Below are 6943 nucleotides of genomic sequence, written 5' to 3'. Positions count from 1 at the left end.
GGTGCTAGGCTCTCAAACTCCAAGCAATCAACTACTACTACAAGGTAAGTAATTCTACTAGTTTTATTTGATTCAAGTATCCCATGCCATGCTAGTTAGGATAAGAACCTTGGAAAAATAATTATTTGCATGTATCTTAGTCAAACATAGATCCAAGGTTTCTAGGGTTGCATATACACCATATGAGTGTTAGAATGCTCAAAACCCATCAGTGGTATCAGATCCTGGTTTGTTTATTTGATACTTGATGCAAAAAAAAAAAAAACTTGAAAATCGAAGTTTTGTTCAAAAGCTCGTATCAAAATTTCAACTTTTGTATATATACTTACGATTCTTGAAATTTTTTATATGAACACTCATAAACATATGAGTTTAGAAGATCATAGAAATTATGTGCTAATAATTGATTAGATTAATTCTTGATCTTTATGTGTTTTAATGGAGTCCATAACTAGTTCTTAAGTTATGGATAACCAAAAGTCACATTTATAAATAACCATTAAAAGAACACATAGGTTACAAAAAATGAAGAGTCTTCATTTTTAATAACCATTAACTCATAAGTTATGAGAAATGAAAAGTTTTGAAAGTTTACAAAACTTGCCCTCAAGTTTTGGAACATGTAAATTCATATTAAAAACTTTAGTTCCAACCCCTAGAATTTTAAAAGTTAAAATTCAACCCTTATACTTTATAATATTATAAGTTTAATAATATTTATATATGTATAAGATCAAGTCGTCTTACCGCTAGTACGCCTCATTCACGAAGCCGGTCTATAAGGGGGGGTATAAGGTTGTTGCCTATAAAATGGCAACATAATGGGTGTCCACTCTCACCCACCGCTTCCTTGATCGGTGGAGGGTCGTTAGCCGAACGGGTAGGACAAGGACTTATAAATTCTCATTAAAAGTATAATGATAATACTAAAGTAACTAAACTTTATTGAATTCCCAATCTTAGTTATTTTAGGAAAATGTGAATAAGGTGCTAATCCATGAAATTACACTTTACACTTTGTTTAAGTCGTTAGTGGAGCGTGTGTGGTTAACCGGCACACTAACTTGAACTTAACAAGGTAGGTAAAGGGTGACTTAATGTTTATCATAGTATCGATGGAGCGTGTGTGGTTAACCGGCACATCGATTGAGGGGTAATACATTAAGGGTACCAAGTAATTTGCATGGTTACTTCACACCTTGTTTTGTGATCCTCGGCATCCCAGTCACAAAACTTGAAGGGCACACTCGAGATTGAAACATGCCATTGAATAAAGTTCAATGAATCTCAAAGAATCTAGGAGTTTCTAAACCAATTAAAACGTAATTAAATATTTCGTTTTTCATGGTGGAAATTGGTGAATCGTGATTCACCTACCTTCAAATATCTTATAACTTAGATTATGGCATCCCTCTTCTAAGTTATAAAATATTGTGTTGGGTCCTAGCCTTAATATTACATTTGGGTGTTTTGTTAAGGACTATCTCTATATCTAATCTAATCTATTCCCTCTTCTTTTCAGATGTCTTCCAATAACAATGCTTCTGGCTCAAACCCTACTAGCTCCTTCTCTCTCATGAATCTTTGTGGGAGAGTCATCTTTGATGGGTCCAACTTTATAGATTGGATCAGAAACATCAGGATGGTCACTCGGTATGAGAACAAAGAATATGTTCTCGACAAGGAGTTGAAGGTACCCGAGCCAACTGCTACTCCTGAAGAGCTTGCTGAATATGAGGTACATGAAAGAGATGCTACAAAAGTGGCATGCATCATGATGGCCACCATGACAGCCGGGCTCCAAAAGTCCTATGAGGACTATTATCCTTTTGAGATGCACCAGGATTTGATGGACTGCTACCATCAAAGTGCTCGTCAAGAGCGATATGAAATAATCTCCTCCATGATAACAACCCGAATGAAGGATGGTGAACCCATCACGGGCCACATGCAGAAAATGCAAAGGTATGTGGACCGTTTACTGAAGCTGAATGTGAACTTCCCTGAGGAGTTAGCAACAGACATCATTTTGCACTCCTTGCCATCGTGTTATGGTCAATTCCGCATGACATATCACATGAACAAGGAAGAAGTCACCCTCAGCAAACTTCAAGGACTCTTGAAGACCGCCGAAAGTGGTCTAAAGGGTAAGTCGGTTGTTACTACTCCTACTCCTACTCCAACTGCGGCCAATGTATTGGCAATTGGGCATGGCAAAGGGAAGAAGAGAAAGAACCCTTCTAAGGGTACCAAGGGTAAGACCCTTGAAGGCTCCTCTTCAAGCAAAACCAAGAAAGGTTTTGTCACTCCTTCTGCTAACCCTAACGAGGCTGAATGCTTCTATTTCCATGAAAAGTCGCACTGGAAGCGAAACTGCCCAAAGTACCAGCAAGATTTGAAGGATGGGAAAGTAAAACCCAACCATGCAGGTATATACACTATATTGTCTAATAACTCACCTCATTCTAAGTCTTGGGTCCTTGATACAGGTTGTGGTATTCACATATGTTGTGATTTGCAGGGACTAAAAATAAGTGAGAATGTGGAGCAGGGAAAGATAAACTTGATCATGGGAAACATGAAAGCTTCACCTGTCACCAAGATAGGAGTTTATTCCTTAGTGTTAAATAGTGGGTTTACATTAGATTTGAATAAATGTTATTATTCGCCAGAAATGGCAAGAAATGTTATTTCCTTTCAAGCATTGTATAAACAAGGTTTTACCTTTTATTTTGATAATAATAATGGTAGTATTAATGCTTTCTTTAATAATGTTCTTTATTTTAAAGCATTACCTTGTGATGGCGTGTATGAAACTGTATCTGTTATAGATAATATAGGAAATAATGTATTGTGTATTAACTCTTCCACTAGCTTAGATAAAGCATCCTTAAGTCTTGGACATGTAAGCAAGAAACGCATAGGCCAACTCCAAAAGGATGGAGGCTTGGAGTCATTTGACCTAAAGTCAGATGATAGTTGTGAATCTTGTTTGCTTGGTAAAATGACAAAGTCACCTTTTACTGGCACTTGTGCTAGGGGTGAAGGTTTGTTGGACCTCATACACACGGATGTGTATGGACCCTTCAGAACCGCCACAAGAGATGCTAATCGGTTCTATGTGACTTTTACTGATGATTTTAGTAGATATGGATATGTCTACCTAATCAAGCATAAGTCAGAAACCTTTGAGAAATTCAAAGAGTTTAAGCAAGAAGTGGAGAATCAGTTGGGCAGGAACATTAAGATGCTTCGATCCGATCGTGGTGGTGAGTATCTTAGTACTGAGTTCCTTGACTATCTTAAGGAATGTGGGATTGTCTCACAATTGACACCTCCTAGGACACAACAGTTGAATGGTGTAGCTGAGAGGCGCAATCGGACCTTGTTGGACATGGTTCGTTCCATGATGAGTCGAGCTTCGCTACCAATCTCATTTTGGGGGTATGCCTTAGAGACTGCCGCCCATATCCTTAATCTAGTCCCTACAAAGAAGGTTGCCAAAACACCTCACGAGGTGTGGACTAGAAAAGTTCCCAATCTAGACCACATCAAGATTTGGGGTTGCGAGGCTTTCGTGAGACGCGAGACTCACGATAAGCTCGAACGCTGAAGCGAAAGGTGTATTTTCATCGGCTACCCACAAAAATCCTTTGGTTACATCTTCTACAGACCCAGTGATAATGTGGTCTTTGTAGCAAGAAGAGGATTCTTTCGAGAGAGAGAATTCATGAGCCAAGGAGACAGTGGGAGGCAAATTGACCTTGAGGAAATTCAAGAGTCAAGTGGTGAAGGAACCTCAAACCCTAGCCCTCAACCTGAGGAGGAAACTCCTGTTGAGCCGACTGAAGAATCTATTGATGGGTTTTGAGCATTCTAACACTTCCTAAGTGTACATGCAACCCTAATAACCTTGGATCTATGTTTGTCTAATAATCATGCAAAGTTGAATTCCAAGGTTATATTCCTATCTAGCATATATGGGGAACATTTTTAACTTGAATGAAAGATAGAATAACTTACCTTGTTGTTGATTATGATCCTTGAAACCTTGTGAGCCTAGCACCCCAAGTGTGATGCCTCAAATGCTTCACACAACACCAAATGTAAAGGAGTAAACTTTGAGAGAATCTTACACTTGCGAAATCGGCTCCAGCCCTCTTGATTTTTAGTGTCGCCGATTTTGGTGGAGAATGGGTTTCTTATATAGTGTTGACACATCTAGGGTTACACCATGTAAACCCTAATGTGTCATGACTCTTCATTTCCATGACCCATGGGTTTGTAACTCCCATGGAGCATCCATGGAGCATCCTATGGGTGGAACCCAACTTGATAATCCATGGAGCCTCTTAGCCCACTATATAAGATATGGAAGATTTACATAATCTACCCATATATTTAATTAGTTATCTTTTGATCACTTAATTAATTCTAAATTAATTCTTGATCAAACTAATTAAATAATATTATTAATATATTAGAACTTATAATATATTAATAAACCATAAGTGTTATTTCTCTCATTTTAGTTTATCCAATTGCATGGTGCCATGCAACCCAAATGGACCATGCCGGGTCGGGTCAAGTACATACCAGAAATAGTTATGGACTTATACACCTTATCCAACAGTCTCCCACTTGGATAAGTCTAATAACTATAACTGCAAGTATGACTTCAGGAACCGATCAGCAATCGTAGCTCTTTTCAAGGTTTCTCGGAACTGAGAAGATGATGATACGCCATTTCAGATAAGTGATCATATAATCCTCTGTTCTAGATATCAGCCGGGAAAATACATGGAACAGTGTCTTACTTTGTGTCCAGCAGTTTGTTTCCCGATTTCCGATTTGTTTGACATAGAACTCAATTGAACACATCAACTTAGTTCTGACCGGGCCCGGTACATAGGTCAAAACAAAATCATCGAGGGGCCCAGATATCAGCTTCTAATCCAAGAAGGAACAGATAAACTTCGACTCATATGTTTGTTCTACCACTCATTGAATTACACACAAAAGCACGCTTTATAACATCAACGTATAATCAATGCATAACCAACTCATAAGTAACAAATCATATCTCTAGGTTTGAAGACTTATATGATATTACCGTCTTACGATCACTCGAGATAAATTCCATGAAGTGATTCCAGTGAGCGTGGGCTGAGTCCAATGCTCAGAACTTATGAGCACTCATGAGTGTTGTAGCCATGTCCAACAACTTAGACCTCTGCAACCAATCATGACAGTCTTGATTCACACCTACTTCCAACATATGACCGACTGTGGAGGTTCGAATAATATGATATACCAAACATAATTATTCTGGAAGTCAAAACATGCAAAAGAAATATAGTAAACGATCGACAAGAGATAGCAACACTTTACTCATAAATAAAACACCTTTTATTCATCATCTAATGTCAATTACACTTTACAAATTTCAAGGTTATCTAACTACTAAATCTAATATCATCCTTCAGCCCTATGCTCCGAGCATGCTGGAGATGCTTAACCCGAGTCAGTCCCTTCGTGAGGGGATCTGCTGGATTCTCATCCGATGATACCCTCTTTGCCACGAGGAGTCCTTCTTCTATTCGATGTCTGATGAAATGGTATTTTCTGTCGATGTGTCTGGATCTCCCGTGATCCCTTGGTTCCTTGGCTAAGGCAACTGCACTTTCACTATCACAGAAAATTTCCATTGGCTCTTTAATAGCTGGTACAACTCCAAGGTCTCCAATGAAGTTCTTCAGCCATATCGCCTCCTTTGCTGCCTCGCTAGCTGCTATATACTCTGATTCGCAAGTTGAATCAGCCACTGTCTCTTGCTTGGAACTCTTCCAAGAAATTGCTCCTCCATTTAAGGTAAAGACCCAGCCTGACTGAGAGCGGAAATTATCCCTATCAGTTTGAAAGCTAGCATCACTATACCCTACAACTCTCAAGTCTTCACTCCCACCGAGGGTAAGGACCCAGTCCTTAGTCCTCCGTAGGTACTTGAGGATATTCTTTACCGCAGTCCAGTGTGCCTTGCCAGGGTTCCCCTGAGACCTGCTAACCATGCTCAAAGCAAAGGCTACATCACGTCGAGTACACGTCATAACATACATGATCGATGCTACAGCCGAAGCATAAGGTATTCGACTCATTTCTGCTATCTCATCCTCAGTACTAGGGCTTTGTGTCTTACTCAATCTGGCATTACTCTGGATGGGTAACTCTCCTTTCTTGGAGTCCTGCATGCCGAATCTCTTCAACACCTTATCTAAGTAAGTACTCTGACTAAGTCCAATTAGTCTTTTACTCCGGTCTCTCAAGATCCTTATCCCTAGAATATAGGCAGCTTCTCCTAGGTCCTTTATAGAGAAACACTTCCCAAGCCAGGACTTAACTTCCTGCAGAGTTGGGATGTCATTTCCTATGAGTAGTATGTCATCCACATAAAATACCAAAAAGCTAACTATACTCCCACTTGCCTTGACATATACACAAGATTCATCTTCACTCCTAGAAAAGCCAAATTCCTTGACTTTCTCATCAAAGCAAAGATTCCATCTGCGAGGTGCTTGCTTTAACCCATAAATGGATTTCTTAAGCTTACACACTCTATTAGGGTACTCTGTGTTGACAAAACCCTCTGGCTGACTTATGTAAACATCCTCAACCAACTTTCCATTAAGGAAAGCGGTTTTGACATCCATTTGCCATATTTCATAGTCATGAAATGCGGCTATGGCTAACAGAACCCTAATAGACTTAATCTTGGCCACTGGAGAAAAGGTCTCATCATAATCAACTCCCGGAGTTTGTGAGAAACCCTTTGCAACCAGTCGTGCCTTATAAGTGTGTACATTACCATCCATGTCGGTCTTCTTCTTGAAGATCCATTTGCACCCTACAGTCTTACGACCTAGTACATTCTCAACCAAGTTCCAAA

The sequence above is a fragment of the Lactuca virosa genome, chromosome 4, assembly GCF_052849685.1.
Source record: "Lactuca virosa cultivar CGN04683 chromosome 4, Lactuca_virosa_CGN04683_v6, whole genome shotgun sequence".
In the NCBI taxonomy this organism is placed as follows: Eukaryota; Viridiplantae; Streptophyta; class Magnoliopsida; order Asterales; family Asteraceae; genus Lactuca; species Lactuca virosa.
This window is presented reverse-complemented; position numbering follows the sequence as displayed.